A 20,542-nucleotide genomic window follows, 5' to 3' on the forward strand; every position below is an offset into this window, starting at 1 on the left:
TTCCTGTTCACCAAGAAAGTAACCTTCTATAGTCTCCTTTCTTTTCCCTTTTCTGGGCATTTTCCCAGCCAGTGACTTGACCTCTGAATATTCTCCTCACACCCACCTCACCTCCTGATCCTCCCAGCCAGTGCTTGGGGTCTGAGATTCAAATGCTGCTTCCCAGCCTCAGGGCTTTTGGCAGGGGCAGGGCTGCTATTCAGTGTGAGATTAAGTTCAGGTGGTCAGATTGGGGCAGGGCCGCCTCTCAGGCTCAGTTCCCTCAGGGGGTTTATGCAGAGACCTTCAATAATGGATCCAGGCTCCTGCCTCCTTGGGCAGCCCTGGTCTGCTGTTGCCTCAGCTGCTGCCTCCCGAGGGGGCCTGAGTTATGGGGGCACCCCACTCCCCTCTCGACCTGCCAAAGAGACCCTCTCACCGACCCCTGTCACCTGTGGGTGGAGGGACCCGCGTGGTCGCTGGAGATCCCGTCCCTGAAGCTCGCTCAGATCTGTTCCTCTTGGTGCTGTGGGTGCGGCATGGCTGTGCTTGGCTCCCAGTCCTGGCACCCAGTCCACGACGTGAAGGACCTTTTGCGAAAAGTTTGCAGGTCCCTCGGGAACAGAAATCTCCTTCGCTCCACTGTTCTGTGGCCTCTACTGCTCCAGAATTCGCCCTGAGTTCCTTTTTACAGATGTTCTATGGGTTGTGGGTTCGGAGCTATGTGTATGTGCCTCTTTCTACTCTGCCATCTTGGCTCCTCCTAACCACTTCTTTTTGTAGAATATATTTTTATCTCTATATTGGTAACAATATTTTTTTTTGTTTTTTTAACTTCCTCTTTTAAAAAATTAACTGCTCTCTCTTGAAGATTTTGCCTAATGAAAAATATATTTGCTTTTATAAAAGGTTCTTCAGTAATTTATTGTGTGAAAGCTCAGTAGCTTTGTGATTTTTCAAAAGATTGGAAAGCGTAAAGAAAAGCAAAAATGTGACATTCAGCAGGGAAAAAATATAACTTGGCTTGTGATATAGTCTGTGGTTTGGTATTATAGCTCAAATAATGCTAAGCATTTGTGGGTCCTACTACTACTACTACTACTACTACTACTACTACTACTGCTATTACTACCAGCTAACATTTGTATAGTGTTTACTATGAGTTAGGTACTATTTTTTTTAATTAAAGGGACCATCCATTGACTCTTATAGAGGTTTATTCTCTAAATGGATGTTGCCTCACTCAAAGTGAAAACTAGAAAAGCCTTTTGCCTGAAAGGGCCAGGGTCTCCCATTATATCCTGGTCCAGCCAACCTGATGAATATCTGGTCACTGGACCCAGATGGCTCTGGAAGAGAAAGTGAGGCTGGTGACCTTGTACAGTCCTCTCTCACTAACATCAAAGTCAACTGCAAGTCATGTCATCATCTCCCTGATGTCATGTTTCTCTTCAAAAACAAAGGACAAACACATTATTATCTCATCTGATACTTGCAATTTCCCTGGTAACTAGATGCTATTATTATACTCATTTTACAGATGAGAAAACTGGGGCAAGGAAAAGTTTAAGTGACTTGACAGGGTAACACAACTAGCATATGTCCGAGGTCAGATTTGATCTTCCTGACTTCCAGTCCTGTGATCTATCTACTCAGCCATCTAGTTAACAGTAAATAGTTATGACATAGTGGTTAGAGAGTTTATCACAAAGCTAGAGAGTCCTAGATTTTCTGGAAGAATCTGGATGTGTAACTTAACTCTGGCAGCTCTTTAAGATGATATATTGTGAGAAAGTGCCAACCTGAAAGTTTATTTTTTTACCTGTTAGTTAAGAACCTATACTAATAAAATCATGTTTCCACCCCTACCTCCTAAAAATTCTCCTTTCCTTTTTCATTTGGTATTAGACTTTCAGTCGCAATGGATATTAATTGGCATTTAGTCCAAACTCTTCATTTTAGAAATGAGAATACTTAGATCTGGAGTTACACAGATGGAAACTGGGAGAGCCCAATGATGAGCCTTGATTTTATGATTTCAAACTGAGTCTTTGTTGTCCTGCACCTCACTGCTGGCAATGAATAGATCATTAGATTTTAAAATCTAGTGTCCTTCACTTATAGTGATACCAACACATACCAAGGATTTACTATGCTCAGAATGCCAGAGAGATGAAGTTAAACTAAAACCTAGACCTTGTCTTTAGAGAGTCTTTTGGATTGTCTGAGTATTTCAGAAGCCAGTGCTAAATGATATCCCAAATAAATACTAAGACTCTACTGAAATTAATTTTTGCTTAGCATCATTTTTCTCCCAACTCTATCCCTTTGTCTTTGCTTGATTGCATCAGGATACCTTATACTCTCACTGTTTCCTTTTCTGTAATGCTAATTCTCACCTTCTCAGGCTAAGAACAAAGTTAGGAGGGATTGTTAATAATAGATGAAGAAAGAGGAAGAAAATAAACATTTATATAGGGTCTACTATGTGTCAGACATTGTGCTAAGTACTTTTACAAATATTTTCTCATTTGATCTTCAAAACCTTGTGAGAAAGGTGTTGCTATCATCTCTAATTTACAGTTCAGGAAACTGAGGCAAATAGAGGCTAAGTGACTTTTCCAAGGTTACATAGATACCAAACTGCTGAGGTCAGACTTGAACTTAGGTCTTCCTGATTCCAGGTCCAGTGTACTTATCCTCTATGCTGACTAGTTTCTTTTGAAGACAAAATATCCAAAAATATCCCAAGAGGCTAGAAAAATGGGTTGAATTTAATAATTATATTTAAATAAGTTATATTTAATTTAATAGATTATAATAAGATTAGTCTTAGTTTGAAATTTAAACAATTAATGTTATACAAGAAGATGGAGAAGATATGCCCATGCAGTGATTCATCTGAAAAGGATCTTTGTTTTTTAAGTGGATTTCAAGCTTAATTAATTGGTAAAATATAGTAGGATCAAATGCTAATGTGATCTTGGGTTCCATTAAGAGAGGAACAGCTTCCAGAAAAAAGAAAAGATAGTCATATTGCATTCTACACGTCCTGTCAGCTCCAGCGTAGCTTGTTCAGTTTTGGGCACTACTTTCTAAGAACGCTGATAAACTGAAGATTGGACACTGTTTTGCAGTGGAAAGAATAGTGGTTATGTAAGTAAAGGGCATGAATTCAAGTCCTACCTTGATGCTTGCTACCTCTGTTAATTTGAGCAAGTTAGTAGATGTCCTTCAGTGTCAGTTCCCTCATCTGTAAAATGAAGCCATTGGACCAGCTGGCCTCTATGATCCCTTCCATTTCTAGATATAAGCCTATAATTCAGAGGAGTGGTGACGTTCTGAAGTCCATTCTACATGAGAATTGGTTAAAGGAATTTGGGGTTTTTAACTCAGAAAAGATTCAGTGGGAAAGTTGTTATGTGGAAGAGGGACTATACTTTTTTTCTATTTGCTTTTAGAGGAGTAAAAGAGAAGCAAACCTAAGCTTAATAGAAGGAAATGAAAGTTCCTAATAAAATTTCCTAACAGTTGAAAATATGATTTATCAAGTGGAAATGCCTGTTTTAGAGGATAGTTTTTTTTTTTTTCTTTCACTGCAGGATTTTAGAGACATAGGTGCTACAACGGATACAATACTAGGCCTGGAGTCAGAAAGATGTTTCTACATGAGTTCAGATCTGGACTCCAACACTTCCTAGATATGTGACCCTGGGCAAGTCACTTAACCCCATTTGCCTTAATTCCTCATCTATAAAATGAGCTGGAGAAGGAAATGGCAAACTACTCCAGTGTCTTTGCCAAGAAAACCCGTAATGGGATCATGAAGAGTCAGGAATAACTGAAATGACTCAGTTAATAACAAGAAGGTCTTTGAGCTAAAAGTGGATAATTACTCTCTTGGTGGATTGAAGCAGTGAATCTTTTTTCATGTTTTGGTTACAGAGTCCTTGTAAGTCTGAAATTTTCTCGTTTTGCAAAACATTCTGCTACTCACTTTTCAGTTTTTTCCTCTGTCATCCAACTCTCATTTTTCTTTCTGTCCCAAGTTCTCCCTATCACTCGATAACATGTCTAACTAATTTTTCCTCTTCTTGTAACTATGATTTCCTTTCTCATCTCATACAGCTAGGACCCTTCGATTTGGTATCCCAGAAAAGGGTTCTTTTTCCTCTCCAGCACTGTTTTCCCTAGGGATTCAGTAGATCCTTTTCATTTACACTGACTTGTGTCTGTTGTTTTTCAGCCCCTGTTGCTAGGCTAGATCTTATTATTTTATTTTTTTTGGCTAGGCTATTTTACTCCCAGACTACTTGCAATGAGTCTCAGAGGACTAAAAAACCTCCAACACATGTACACCTGCATGACATTAACTGCCTTTACATGTTGCACTGGGAAAGGAAATAAACAAAGCACCTTAGCACAAATGACAAGCACAGTCATGTATGAATTAATGGTTGAATGTGGCATTCTCCTTGATTTTAGGGAAATGAGCATTGTGTGCGTATTTGTGTGTGTCTGTGTGCATACACACACACAGACACACATATCATGCATGTTTTCACATTAGTAGATCTATAATATAGATTTAGGTCTAGAAAGGACTTCAGAAGCCATCTTCTATCATCCAGTTCCCTAATTTTACCACTTAAACTGAGATCAAGGGGTTAAAGTACTTTGACAGGATAGCACAGGTTGTAAGTGTCAGACTTGTGATTTGAACTCATTTCCTCCAAACTGAGTTCCTACCGCTTTTAGGTAAGTGTCACAAACCACAAGGAAACTAACAACTTAACGATCAATGATGGTTAGCCCTTAATTTCCTATAGCTGACTTTAAACCCCATTGCCCAATTTATTGCCACAATTCCCACTCTTCCCCACAACACAAATCGATTAGTGTTCTTCTAAGGCAAAGGTTGTCAAACAACAGCCCATAGGCTAAATATGGCCTACCACTCATTTTTGTATGGCTGAGTAACTAAGAATGATTTTTACAAAAATGTGAATATTTGAGGGCTGCAAAAATTGCTCTAAAGCAGTCCAATCTTCCTTTTCCCCCTGCATATATTTTAGCATAAGTGTACCAGGGGAAGCTCAAGAATGTTTCCATTCACATTCTTCTCTCATCATTATGTGGGTTTGATGCCTTCATGTTAATAGAACAAGCATAAGTTCTGTGAGGTGATGCCAAACTAGAAAAGGCTCAGATTGAAGACCCTGTTAAGAGACTCTTCGCAGAGGTGGTATTCATCATAAGGAGTTTCCACTGGGTGATGAAGATTTTTGGTGACGATAATTCACGGTCATAGTATAGAGATGTTTTGCACTTTTTTATGAATTAAGCACCCATATCAATAAAATCACAGCATACTTTAAGCATTAAAGTCTATGGATGTCATATTACCCACAATGTCATCAGCCAGAATCTGTAGGGCAGTTGGATGTCAGTCACTCTGTAATTCCCCTCTCCCCTACTAGTCCTCGGTTCCTTATCTAGGCATAAGTAGGCTATACCCCTTATTTTCCAAACACACCATACTATTTCAGTGACTTGTCTACACTCATAGTCATAACTGAGTAAGTGGTTTACTTAGATTAGATAAAATTTTGAGAAATTTGAAAATGTTGTATGATGAAGACTCATATATTACTCCTTTCTAACTATGTAGGCAAAGAAGAAAAATACCCATCTCAACTTGGATCTGGATTCCTCCTACTGAATTTAGCCTATCAGTCATAGCATCAGAGCCAATTCAGAAATTCAGGGTAGTATATTAGATAACTCTCTCCCAAAAAACCGGAGCAGAGTACAGGCAAGTTAACTCACAATTGACTATCTGTAACAGGATTAGAGCATATGGTAGAAGGTTTCAATGATTTGCATAGTCATTCCTATGTGGGTAAATAAGGAATCAAGATCTCTTAGGGTCCTCATGGACCCACTGGGACAGTCTTAGAATCCTAAAAGTCCATTGTAGGGGTCTTTAGGTCTCCTCTTAATTGATCTGTCTATCTGTCCTCAAAGCTCCACATCACTGAAAATGAGCACTGTTAAGAAATGTTTATGATCAGTGTCACCTGAAGCCTAAGGCTAGAGTGACTGGTGTGTCTGTGGCTACTATTGGTTCTACCATCTTTTCTCTCCAAGCTCTATGGACCAGACTGCCATCAGACAGCCTTGTAAAGGAAAAGAGTGGATAAATCCCTGTCAGAATACTAACAAGGGCCTAGGCTATCCTCCTTACATTTATATATTCATGATGCATATAAACAAGTTAGGCCACATTTCCAAAGATACACAAGAAGTGGTATAAAAGGCAACATAAAGAAATATGTGCACACTCACACATATACAGAAAAAAAGGAGTGATCTGGTCACATCACAAAAATGAGTGATCAATCAGTCAATAAGACAATAAAATAAGTATAATAGTCATTGTGCTGAAATTTGGGGATGCAAAGCTGAAAATGAAAGAGTTCTCCACTTTCAATGAAGTTATAGTCTACCGAGAATACAATTTTTACAAAGATAAATATTTATATATATATATATATATATGATAAATGAAAGCTATATACAATGTAGTTTAGCAAGGATAGGCACTAGTAGTTGGAATCAGGAAAGGTTTTATATGGAAGGTGGTGATTGAGCTGATTCGTGAAAGAAGAAAGGGGTTTTACAAGGCTGAGTTAAGAAGAAGGAAGTATATTCTAGGCTTGGAGAAGAGCAAAGACACAAAGGTAATATATGTCCTTTGTCAGGAAGAAGAAGGCCAGTTTGATTGAACCATTGAGTACAGGAATAAGAGTAATGTATAATGAATGAGACTGGAAAGGTAGGTTGAGGCACAGTTGTGAAGGACTTTAAAATGGTTTATATTTGATCCTATAGCCAATAGAGAGACCTCAGAGTTTATGGAGTAGGTAAATGACTTCGTCAGACTTTCTTTGAAGAAAAATAACTGTTTGTTGTGTGGAGAATAGATTAGAGTGAGATAGACTTGAATTAGAGAGATCAGTCAGGGGGCCATTGCAATAGGTTAGTAAGAGTTGATAAGAACCTTAAAAGAAGTTGTAGTCATGTGAGTAAAAACAAGTAGATAGTTACAAGAGATATTGTAAAAGAAGATACAAGTAGCAAGCTTTGGCCACTTGGTGTATATGTGGGTTGAAGAAGAGTAATAAATTGAGGATAAAGCCAAGGTTGCACACATGGGATGCTAGAAGGATAGTGGCACCTTTGATACAAATAGGTAAATTTGAAGGATTGTCTTTTGGGGCAATTGTCAATGAGTTCTATTTTGGGCAGGTTTATGTCTATGGGATGCATAAGTTAAAATATCTAATAGGTACTTTGTATTGAAGGGGTGGAATTCAGCAGTCATTGAATAGGTCATTGCAGGTAGCAGGGAAGGGTGATCAAAGTTGCAATATGCTGGCAAAAAGAGGAGGCTGTCAGATCAAGAGAAAATTGAGAAATATTGGCCTTGGTAAGAATGACCACCTTACTGCCAGAACCTGTAGTAAAGGAGAAGAGAATTGGGAATTGTGTCATGGTGTTTCAATAAACAACCATTTATTAAGTACTTACTATCCTTAAAGGGTAATCACATGAATCTAAGTCACATGTTGTGGGAGGAGCTTGCTGAACAGGTAGAATAAGAAGGGGTGTAGCAAGAAACTTGGAGCAGAGCTGAGAGGAACTTGTCAGACTAGTCAGATCAGGGGGAGAGAGAGAGAGAGGGAGGGAGGGTGGCAGGGAGAGAGAGAGAGAGAGAGAGAGAGAGAGAGAGAGAGAGAGAGAGAGAGAGAGAGAGAGAGAGAGAGAGAGAGAGAGCAGGGAGCTGGCTGTGAGTGAGAGGACATTTGTTTGAGGCTGTTCATTTGTGGGAAGACCTGATAACGTCTATAGACTTCTTGATTACTATGCTGGATTTGACTTTATGGTGTTGGGATTTGGCTTTGTGGTGTCTGAATAAATGTTTTTCTTCTGTCTTCTATATGGAGAGTCTGTTATACTTTGTGATTCAGAACTACACTGGTGTATTCATACTAGCTGTCAGTGTTGTGAATATGCCTTGGTGATACAATATAAAATATATGGAAAATAAATGCTACACAACTTGGGGAAATTAAACTAGAAACTAGTGATGTTAAGATGGATCCTGTAGAAAATGACATTTAACTTAAAGGAAAGAAAGGAATTCTAAGAGATCGAGGTAAGGAAGGAGTTTCTTACAGTCATGGAGACAACCTGTGCAAAGGTATAGAAATGAAAGATGGACACTTTTGCAATAGGACCAGCCAGATTAGTTGGACCAAATATTGTGTCCAAAGGGGTAAAACAATGGAACAAAACAGAACTGGAAATTTAGAACAGAGACAGGTTGTGAAGTGTTTTAATCGCCATTAAACAAACAAGTTTGTGTTTTATCATATCAAGCCACTAGTCTATTGAGCAAGGGAAGTATCATGGCAGATCAATAGTTTATGGATACAACTTTGGCAACTGTGTACAAGATGAATGGAGGAAGGAAAACATTTAAGGCAGGGAGATTAATTTGGAGGCTGCCTAAATAATACAAGTGAGAAGTGATGAAGGCTTGCATTAGGATGGGAGTGGACTTAGAATTGACAAAATTGGACAACCGAATGATCATGTGGATTAACAACAGCAAGCACTAACTTCCTTGAAGTACTTCTAAAATCCCACAGGAATATCTTCACATATTGAATAGGACCTATGAGAATGAATGTAGACATAGACAAGAGTCTAAGAGTGGGAAACCTCCGGTCTTGAGGCCACATATGACCCTATACATCCTCAAGTGTGCCCCTTTGACCGAATCCAAATTTCACAGAACAAATCTCTTCAAAGGGTGGCACAAGAGGACTTAGAGGGTCACAAGTGACCTTGAGGTCCCTGGTTTCCCACTCCTGGACAAGACTAACAAAGAATGAGAAAGACAGAAAGGAATTTAAAGTTCTCGATGGAAAGAACACTCTAGATTCTGGAATAGATGGAGTCATCTATGTATTAGTGGGGGAAAATTATACATTTGTATACAATACATACAATCATGCAAATATATACATATACACATACCTACCTACATGCCTAAACACATAGATACACTCATAAGCACATGTATGTATATGTGCATAGGTATATGCTTATATGTATGTATATAGGTATGTGTATACGTGTGTGCATGTATTATGTGTGTATATGTAGGTATGAGTGTGTGCATCAATGAGATGGTACAGTGGATAGAATGTCAGACCTGGATTCAGAAAAAAAATTTCCTCAGTTCAAATCTGACCTCTGATACTTACTAGTTGTGTGAATCTGGGCAAGTCACTTAACCCTGTTTGCCTCAGTTTCCTCATCTGTAAAATGATCTGGAGAAGGAAATGGCAAATCACTCTAATATTTTGCCAAAAAAATGCCAAATGATGCCACAAAGTGTCAAACATGACTCAAAGATGACTGAACATATCTATATAAACACATATACATATATACACAAACACATACATACATACATGATAAAGTGGAAATAATGTTGGACTTAGATCTGAGAAATTAGTGCCTGAATCTAAATATTTATGTGACCATGAGCAAATTCATTTATGCTTTTGAAGACTCAGTTTCACCATCTCTAAAAAAGAGTTTAAAATTTTGCTGTCCACATAACAGTGTTATTGTGTGGAAATGCTTGTAAAATCTTAAATACTATATAAACATGAATTATATTTGGGGGGAACAATGAAATTTGAAAGAAAACTAATTAAGATTCAACAAAATTGAAGGCAAAAGGTAGAAAAAGGAAAGAAAGAAAAATCATGTATGTAATAGAAATACAAATGAATATTGAGGATATTTTAGCGAAAACATGTTAGTCAGAGAGAGAACTTTGGAATAATAGGAACTGATAACTGGGAAGTCAGTTGTAGGGAAAAGAATGTTTGAGAAAGAAGAGGCATAATTAATAATTAGCTTAAGTACCAGCTCCCTTCAAGAGGCTATTTTTATCTGTTTATATTTATGTAGGTTTTTAGTTAATGTTTATTAGACATATTTTATATATAGTATTATATATGATATATATGCCAATTTATGTGTGCATGTGTACATAATACATACATATAATATATATGTATCCCTAACCCATATGTATACATACTGAGAGATAAATACATATATGTGTGCATGTAAAATGGAAATTTAAAAAGCTACATGGAGACATACATATTCATATGCATATCCATAGATGCAAACAACACACCTATTATGCATATACACATGTGTGTATATGTTTTCCCCTTCATTAGAATGTGATCTCCTGGAATGTAGAATCTGTTTTGGCTTTTCTTTGGATTTCAGCATGTAGCTGGAACAGTGCCTGCAACTTAGTAATGTACTTAAAAGCTTGTTGATTAATTGATCAAAGAAAGAACATGTATATAATTACATGCATATAAAGAAGTATGTAGGTATGTATAAAAATAGGCAGTTTAACTTCCTTTGAGCCATAGCAAGGAAAATTTTGGTTCAAAGGAAGCTTGCATTTGGAGTCATTTTTATCATTTTCACCTTTTTTTAATTGCAAAAAGGGTCAGAAAACATTAGTTGGCAGTGGAAGAAAAAATATCATGGCTCACATGTGAAGCATGCCATGGAAAGAGAAAAGAACGTTATTAATATTCTAAAGCTGCCTCTGGGCTGAGCCACGTGGGCAATGATATTGAATTAGTGCATATACTGTACACATAAGGCTATGGTGTCTTACAGTCTTTCTTCTTTTCTGTATTTTTAAAGAAAAAAATATATTTTTCCCCTTCCAGATAGAAAACCATGCCTGGGGTAAAAGGAAAAGCTTTTCCAGGAATCTAATTGTTTTTTCCCCCTTAAACCATTTACTTGTGCAAAGCATTCAATCAGAGGGAATGGTCTGGCTGCTGATTTAGCTTTTTAAAATTATTTCAGCAGTGCTTATTCAGGGCTTCGCATACTCCAAAATACTTGAGCAATGATCATTTAAGAAGGTGCAGAATCTAATCAAGATTTGATATGAAAAATTGTCCTTGTGTCATTCTCAAATATGTTTCAAAGTCTACACTCAGTACCTTTTCCAAGTCAATGACTACCCTTAGATACTTCATATGATTTCAAATATGTTAGTAGAAATGATGGTTATCACTTCCTTAAAAAAGAAAAGAAAAGAAAAAGAAACAGACACAGGAAAGAAGATAAATTAGAGGCTATTATGTGCTGCCCCAGAACTCAATAACTGTTACTTAGATATAAACTATATGGTTCAGGGAATTGGAAATGGGATATAGAGCGTACCTTCAATTTGGACACAGAGCAGATTAGCCATGTCTGTAAATGATTTGCCTTTTCATGATTCCCCAGTGCTTTGTGTTAACTGAATTGGTGGTCCCTGTACAATTACAAATTAGAGGGTTTTATTGTTTTTCTTTTAAAATCATTACCATGTACATCTATTATGCATTCCCTGTGTCATTTTTGTCTTATATTATGAGATATTGTCTTTCCCTTTGTTAGATCATAGACTCCATGAGGGCAGGTAAGTATTCCTTTATCTTCATATTTTCCTCAGCAATTGACAAAAGGCTTTAACAGTATATTGTACAGTCCAAGACCCTCATTTTATAAATGAAGAAACAGACTTAGGAAGTTTAAGGTCACAGAAATAGTAAACAGAGACAGAATGTGAATACTTTCAGGGGTGATTAGATCCTTAGCTTGGTTTTAAGTCAGAAGATCCAAGATCTAAACTTTCATTAAATTCGCCTATTGGTTGTGAATGACCAAAGGGTAGTATCAGTGGTGGGGGAAACCTTGTATCTACTTAGGGAAAAAACAATAAAAACAACGACAAACAAAGGAAACAAACATTACCACCCCATCAATGGAAATGGTCAAACTGGAAGCAACCTTCTTGTTGTATTTTTTCTGCAGTTTTTCTGAGAATCTTACCTTCTTAGGACTTTTGTGATATTTTTTCCACCTTGAATCAGTCCTGGATTTGTGGCTCTCTTCCTCCTGTACCTTAAAGAGTCTATAGTTACAACTACAGAGCATCTGTTTGGAGTCTACTAGAATAAGGACTATTTATATGTAGTAGACCAGTTGTTTGGGACTTGGGAAAGGGGGAGCTTGCAGAAGAGCAGTGTGATTATATTTGTTTGTTTCATTCAGCACATGCAACCAAAGCAGGCTTCTCATTTTCAAGTTTTGCCAGCCACCTTCAGAGCTTTGACACTGCATACCTCAAGAAGTTCAACAAATCACCAGGGGTGGTGAAAAGTTTAACAGTTCCTTTTTCCACAGTTTTTTTTTTTTTTATAGCATTAGTATCAAAGATACCTGAACCCTGTAGAACTCTATAGTACAGAAGCAACTTATATAGTATCTGGGAAATATACTTTTTGAATTCTACTAACTTCCTGAATTGACCCTTTTATCTATAACCTTCCATCCTTTCATATTTCTACTTAAGCAATGAAATTATGAGGCATTTATTCTTTTCTATGTATTTTATTCATGTAAAGTTATGTATATTCAAAATGAATAGATTAAAAGTAAATACTATATATACAAATTTACACACATAAATGCATACATATAAGTGTGTATTATGGATTGTCTGGAATAATGGAAAAATGCTGAATTCTGATGCTGCAGAGACCTGGATTGATAGAGGGTTTGAACTAATTCCCAACTCCAGCAACTATACATTAAAGTATCTGTTTGCCCACAGCGATGTCATCCAACAATAAATCATCCCTACCCAAGTAAATTAACAAAATCCACTTTTTACTCTAAAATGTCACCTTTTTGACTATTGGCAATACATAGTATTGATACACAGGGGCAAATTTCGCAATCTTTTTCATAAACACACAGTATATACTTATGTGTGTGCACACATGCATCGGTCCATTAAGTAAGTGTGATTTGATGTTAATCTGTCTTGTTTCCAAGATAACATACAACGTATTTCTATATTTTGTAAGAATTTTTAAACTACTGGTTTAAGATCACTTAAGATTACTTAATGTAAAGTAATAATGTAAGGTACGTTATTAATACATTGCTTTGTGGTTCCATAGTATTTTATATCTGTTAATTCCCACAGTAGGTTGGGACAGCATAACATCATGGTCAAGACCCTGGACTAGGTGTAGGGAGAGAACTAGACTACTGGTTCTGGTATTTATTAACTTTATGATTCCAAGCAAAATACCTTTTTTGCACAATGTGGTTATTAACGAGGTTCAATTTCTTCATTCAAAAAATTGGGTTAGTGCTGTTTGCACTACTTATGTCAGCATTTTTTCATGGAAAGTTCTTTGTAAACTTTAAAGTTGTATGGAACTGTGAGCTTCTATTCCTTCCAAGGTATGCAATGAAATTTTATTATCTTGATTTTACAAATGACCAAACAAAAGTCATGCAGATAAAGTGACTTGTTTCTTGTTTCTGTTTCTTGCATAGCCAACCTGGCACTTGAAGTCATTGCATCTATGATCTAAGATCATAGGAGGGTTGCTTTAGGTATAAAAAGGACTTGCTAAGTCATCCAGTTTAATTTACACTTAGTGGCTACATCTGGAGAATGTTCACTGGGCAAGGGAAAATTGATGAAAGGAAATGAGGATTCTAAGACGTCTACTGAATAGTAATTTGCTTTGCATGGTAAATTCTCTTGGAAATAACTTTCAAATAGTAAACTATATAATCCTCTGTACAGAAAATATAAGGCTTTAAGATAGAAATTTGAATTAATTTTATTAAAGATGTAAAGAATGATTATTTGCTTTAGAAAACTTTATCCATGGCACCTAGCATCTGAAGACCTAGATTTGAGTTTGGCTTCTACAATTTTATGGTCATTTCCAGTATATCACTCAAATTACCTGAGATTTTGTTTTTCTCTCTGGAAAATGTGAATAATAATACACATGCAGCTTCTATTACAGTGCTGGTGTGACTAATGGGTTTAGAAAACTGTTAGGTTTCATGAACAGTTAATATGTGTATATATACATATAATAATATATTTTATATGTAATATATTGTTATATGTATATACATATATTTACATATACATACATATAATATATATACTATTTTATGCATTATGATCACAATGACCAATGACAATTCAATGATGTGATATTCATGATGCAACATGCTATGCACCTGAAGATGGAGAGCTAATAGACTAAAAGTGAAAAATGAAAAATTTTCTTTTCTTCCCCTTTTTGAGCATAGATTATGCAAGGATTTGTTTTGCATGACAACACATGTTTGAAACAGCTATAATTTTCCTTGCCTTTTCAGTCGGTGGAGGCGGTAGATGAAGGGAGAGAATTCAAAACTGAACATAAAATTGAATTTAAAAAAAGTGAAAAAGTAATAAGGGGTGTTGGACTAGGTGAGCCCTAAAATTACTTCAAGTTCTGAATCTATGATCCCATGATAATAATACATATCTCATGATATATAATGCATATATGTTTATAGATATATGTGTACTATAATTAAATTATGAATATAGTGCTAATAAATCTCATCTTAGATTTACGAGATGAAATCTCTACCATTTTCAAGAAAATATTTGTATTTCAAGCAGAAAACAAACTAACAAAAATCTTGGGACTCAGTTTGGTTAGAAAATTTTGAAAGAAAAAGATTGAAATATTTTTCTATAGTTTTCAAATTCCGTGACTAACAAATAACTTTCTCCTGACATTATTTTATGCTCTTAAGTCCATGAAAAATGATTTTGCCTTTTTGAAAACAAGAGTGTCAAATGGTTAGGCTATAATGAAGACAAATTACTTTATTGAGTTCAGAAAAGAAGTATTATCATGCAGAATATAGAATCTTTACGTGACTGGTAAAAATCAGTTCAACAATAGATGGGCTATAAATAGATGATGAGGCTGTCAGAAAATTAATGGGCCTTTCAAGGAAATTTGTGGAAATCAGTTAGAACTTATATATTTGACTTTCATTTTCATTTGGAAACTTCGAAGTTCATAGGTTCTTTTATGATATTTTCTCCCACTCTCCCATAATTAAACACACACACACACATATCTGGATTACAGACATATACATTTATACACATACATATGTGTGTGTATCTGTGTGTATATGTATACATGAGACAATATTGGGTCTAGAGTCAGGAAGACCTGAGTTCAAATCCAGTCTCACATATTTACTAGCTATGTGACCCTGGCCAAGTCACTTAATCTCTTTCTTAATTCATTGGAGAAGGAATGGGGTCATGAGTCATGACTCAGACATGACTGAATGACTAAGCAACAATACACATATAACATGCACACATATATGCATGTATGTATGTATGTGCACACACACAAAATAAAATAATATGTATGTGTATATGTATAGGTGTTTATATAAACACTATTTAAGCCTGTTCACAAAAAGTCTTTTGAGCCTAAATGACATTAGCTCACTTAGTTCCTGGGAAGAAACTGAATGATTTTACATGTAAATTAGGAAGCCCAATGATGATAAAGTTTCCAGTGAAGTGGGTATCTTATCTTTTAACTAAAGCCACATTTATCTATAAAACATCAATGTCTGAACATTCAGAAACATTCTCCTGTTTCACTCTCTTTCCTCCTTCCAATTTTCATGAGTCTGATTGGCATGGTGTAGAGGCAGGTGGTTTTTCTCACTGAGATTTCAAAAGCAAGCTCTGCTCAATTATCTTTAAAATAGACAGGGAACTCTGTAGATGTAGTGAAATGTAGTGAAATGCTCTGAAGAATAAGGACCTATAAAATACTGCAGACACTCTTTAGAGAGAGATTTGTGAAAGGTAGAAGGTTGTGACATGCTGCCCCACTGATCTTAGGGCTGATTCAGCTCAGAAAGGGGGAGAATGTGTGTTCTCCTACAGGAGAATTAGATGCCAGCCTACCCTGCAGGATGGGATGGTTAAGCTTTTCCAAAGCATCTTTTAAAACAAAAACCTTGGCTAGCTTCAAACTTGTGGTTAGACTATTCCCTCTCCAGGCATTCTAAATGTTGCTCAGAGACTAAGCAAAAATGTTGTGTGTGTTCCAGACACTTTGAGCTATTGCTTCACTTGGGAGCTGATTCAAGAACACCAGTGGATTAACTAACGGTTTTGAATTTCAAATATTCTCTCTGAAATAGTTATTGATAATTAATCTTGGTATTATGATGATGAGAGTGGCAACATTCCTGCAAAATGTCTTTTGATTGGGAATCTGAGGACAATTTGAATACTCAATTTTTTCATTTATTACTTTACAAGAAGCAATAGAAGTGAGACATATCTCATAAATCTTGTCAGTACAGAATGCAAAAGTTAGCTTTTCCATTCTTACCTTATTTTGTATTGTTTTTCAATTAATATCTTTAATTATGCTTTTTAAAATATTAGGATAGTTTTTTTGTCTGTTGTGACAAATAATAAATTAGCTGTAACTCAAAAGGTGAAGTAATATTATAGGCAACATCCCATGTCTGTAGATCCCCACCTTTCTACTGAGAGAAGGGAAATAAGTTTATTCTTCTTTTCTGTAAACTATATTGATCATTGCAATAAATCTGATTTCTTCAGCTTTTTGTTGTTTATTTTCGTTGTTGCTATTTCTTACATTCAGCGACTATATATTTGGTTCTTTTGTGCAGGAGTTGAAGCCTGACTGCCATTTGTGTTAGATACATTGGCATCTAAGAATACCAGTGATTTTCCTACCATAAAGTTCAAAGACTGACTGTACGTCTGTGTATAGATCACATATTGGAATGCTTTATGTTCCAAAACATTTTGCTTTACTATGTACAACATTTAGTAAATGCTTTAACGTCAAACTGCAGTTCCGATTATGAAATACAGATTTTAAAAATACTTGTTTGTGTCACTCCACTGAACTACATAAATATATAATATTTTATCCAGAACAAATTATAGTAAGAACATTGCAAAAAATGAGAAAATACTACAATATCTGTCAACTTTAAATTATTTTTGGTATAACGTTCTCCCATACATCAGTCTCAATTACTTGAGCTTTAAGGATGATTCTAGAATAGACTGCAGAAGTCATCAGGATAACTCAGACAAAATAACTATCAGTTCAAATTCTTCAGTTCCTATCCTCAAAATTGAAATGTGATTACTATGGAGAGAATATTTTCATGTTAAATAAACAATATTTGATTATTATTAGCAATTAATGATGCAAAAGGGAATAATTTGCCCAGAATTATATAGATTAGCTATCTAGGCTTTCATAAACCTATCCTTTCAGTCAATACATTATTCAAGTTTCTTTTTCTCTAACTGTGTAGACTTGGCCAACTTAGTGAAAATTTACATTATAGTAACTGAATATCTAAGCTGCTGTCAGGTTCACAGGATGCCTGAAGCCTAGAGGGACATGACTACTGACACTTGTGTTTGTCCCACTACGGTTTTGTCTCTTGATCGTACCATTTCCTGTCATTACCATGCTCATTGATGCCTTCCTTTATTCTACCTTCTAAATCTACATTGTTGGCAAACCTCACAGTGAACACTGTACCCATTCTTAAAATGCCATCTGCATGTGCTTAGGAAGAATGGCAAAGGACAGAATAAGCCCTGTTAAACTCACGTCCTTTGCCAATCTCATCCCCACTCAACTTTACTGTGCATCATGATTGCACATATAAAATTAGTATTCTTAATTGCTAGTTTTCTCACCCCTTCTACTTCTCTGTGGTTTGTGTTTTAAAGTGGCAGGAAGAACATAGAAACAAAGAAACTGTCAGAGCAGACATTCTAATATTGGCTCTGGATGCATAAGTAAAACATATGGGGATATGCCCACTTAGAGAAGGATTGAAAGTATTAAAGAATATCTTAAATACAATATAACATTTTTATATAAGAGAATATTTAAGAAAATGAATAGTCACTGTAGCACAGTCATATACCCAATGAGGGAAAAGTTGACAAGTGTCATTTTGAAATATAAAAAGGAGAGAGACAGCACTCAAAATTACTTGCCAAGTTTCTTGTTAAAACTGGCCAGTCAGCTAGCATTTATTAAATGCCTACTATGTGCCAGGCACTATGCTAAGTGCTGAAATAATTCTCCAGAATAATAATACACGTTATTATAATATTTATATTATAATGTAATTCATCATATGCATTCCTTCGTTTATTTTGGACTGGACCTGTGATTTCACTAGTGTGAGGAACTCCCATCACCAGTGGAGATTGGCAGCCACACCATAATTTTGTAGTCATGAAATTGCTGAGGATTTGAGAATTTTGCCCAAAAATGCATAGTTAGTATATCAGTTAAAATTCGAACTCACTTAGTTGTGATTCTCCTGAGGCAATGTGCTGTGTCATGTAGATCCAGAACAAAGAGACATTTAAATTCATTTCTTTAGGGGAAATCACAATTTTAGAAGCTTTATTTTTTGTAATAAGTTAAATTTGAGTTATTTGTGTGTATATATTGTCAAAAAATAAAAATCTCAGAATTATCCAAATAGTAGGTTTTTTTCCCCCTATTTTCTTTTTGGCACTTAAAATGTGTGGAAGATTTGATTTGGACTAGTTACAACTTTTTCTTTAGCCCTGCATGTGTAGAAAATCTGCTTGCTAGAATCAAAAAGGTTTTGAGTGGAAGAAGACCTTAAGATTATCTAGTCCAAACCACTTATCACAGAAATGAGAACATGGAGACCTAGAAAGGACTGAGTGATTTGTTCGAAGACACATTGATCAAGTTACCATGTCTTTATTAAGCCCTCACTACTGTCAAGTACTGTGGTAAGCTCTTAAGATAAAAATAAAGAAATGATAAAAAGAATGAAACTCATCCCCTCAAGAAGCTTAAATTTTAATATGGAAAAACACAAAGAAAAGCGAGCTAAAAAGTAGAATGAGGGATGCCTGTGAAGGGCATAGGAGGCAAATCCTGAAGAATCAGAAACTTAACTCAGTGATAAAATATGCTTAGCCTGGATGCTTCTTCCAAATTGAGGTTTCAGGAGGAACTCACTCACAGGAGAAAAGAACTGCAGGAATGGAGGGATGTTCAAAGGTGAGAAGGACTCAGGAGCTTAAAGAATTTACAGGGTAGGAAGGCAGTTGAAGCATGGTGGTGAAGCCCAAAGGTCAGTAGCAGACCTTTGGTACTATTAATGGCAAGGCCTGGACTAGAAACTATGTCTGTGGACTCTCATATCAGTGGTCTTTCAGGTGCAACATCATTCTTTTCTTACTGTAGTCGATTTGCAGAATATGAATGAATGAAATAGTTAGTTACCACTTACCAGATCCTGGAATCATTAACATGCGTCAGCACATCACTTGCCTGGACACCTGAATGCAGTTACTTCATAATGAAGATAGACAAGGTGCTGATATATTTTTTAATGTCATAATGGTGATTAATGTAGCTTTTTTTGGTCTCCTCTAGTACTCCTAAACGACTTTTTGAAAACTTTGGTACCTTAATTCTTCTATGATATATACCCTGTGAAAATGAGGCTGTGGGGAAGGCTGTTTAAAAACTTAGTTCCCATTGTTTCACACTCCTTTGATTTTATTCTGTTAGTAAATAATGTGACTTTCTGTGTAGGTCTCATGAGTATTAATAATATAATGCCATAGTGGAACTATAGTTGGGAAGCTTCCTGCAATATAATCTTACAATATAATCTTATTAGCCTTACAATATAATCAAATCTTAAGTGATTTGACCCTGGGCAAGTCACTAAACTTTTCCAGTCTTTACCCTGTCTGTAAAATGAAGAATTTATTTCAAAGATTTTTGGGGGGAGGATCAAATAAGATGCTATTTGTAATGTGTTTTTCAAATCATAAACCCTATATGAACATCACTGTTGTGATTAGAATAAAATTATTGAGAGTAATTTGAAACATTCTGTTTGAATGTGTTTGGTACATTACCATCCAGAAACGAGAGTAACTGGAGATACTCAGAGACTATGGAGAGTTTATCTTCCTTTTGAATGCTTTTCAGGATAATCGCCACAATAGTCTTAAAGATCTTTGTCTAACATATGTCACTCTGTTTTGTGTGTGAATTAATATGAATAATATGCATGAATATTAATAATACATATGAATAAATATTAATAATTAGAGGATTACTGAACAAAACTTGAATGATCTTGACACCCTGAAGAAGAGATACTAACAGTGAGTTTAGTTCTACATAATAAAACTGAATCAGCAACAATAAACAGAGTGAAATTGCATTTTCTACACAGCTCATTTAATTGTGTAACTATGAAGTAGTGTGCTATAGAAAATTGTTTTAAGAGGTTTGCCAGTTCCCTTTTAAAATTTACATTGTGTATACCCCTAATAAAAGTGAGGATAATTTACATTACTTTTTATAGCAATGAGAATATAGGCATTAATCAGTAATTATTTAGTGTAAAATTTCTCATCCTGGGGTCAGTGAACATAAAAAAATGC

This window comes from Notamacropus eugenii, chromosome 6 (assembly GCF_028372415.1).
Source record: "Notamacropus eugenii isolate mMacEug1 chromosome 6, mMacEug1.pri_v2, whole genome shotgun sequence".
Taxonomy (NCBI): domain Eukaryota; kingdom Metazoa; phylum Chordata; class Mammalia; order Diprotodontia; family Macropodidae; genus Notamacropus; species Notamacropus eugenii.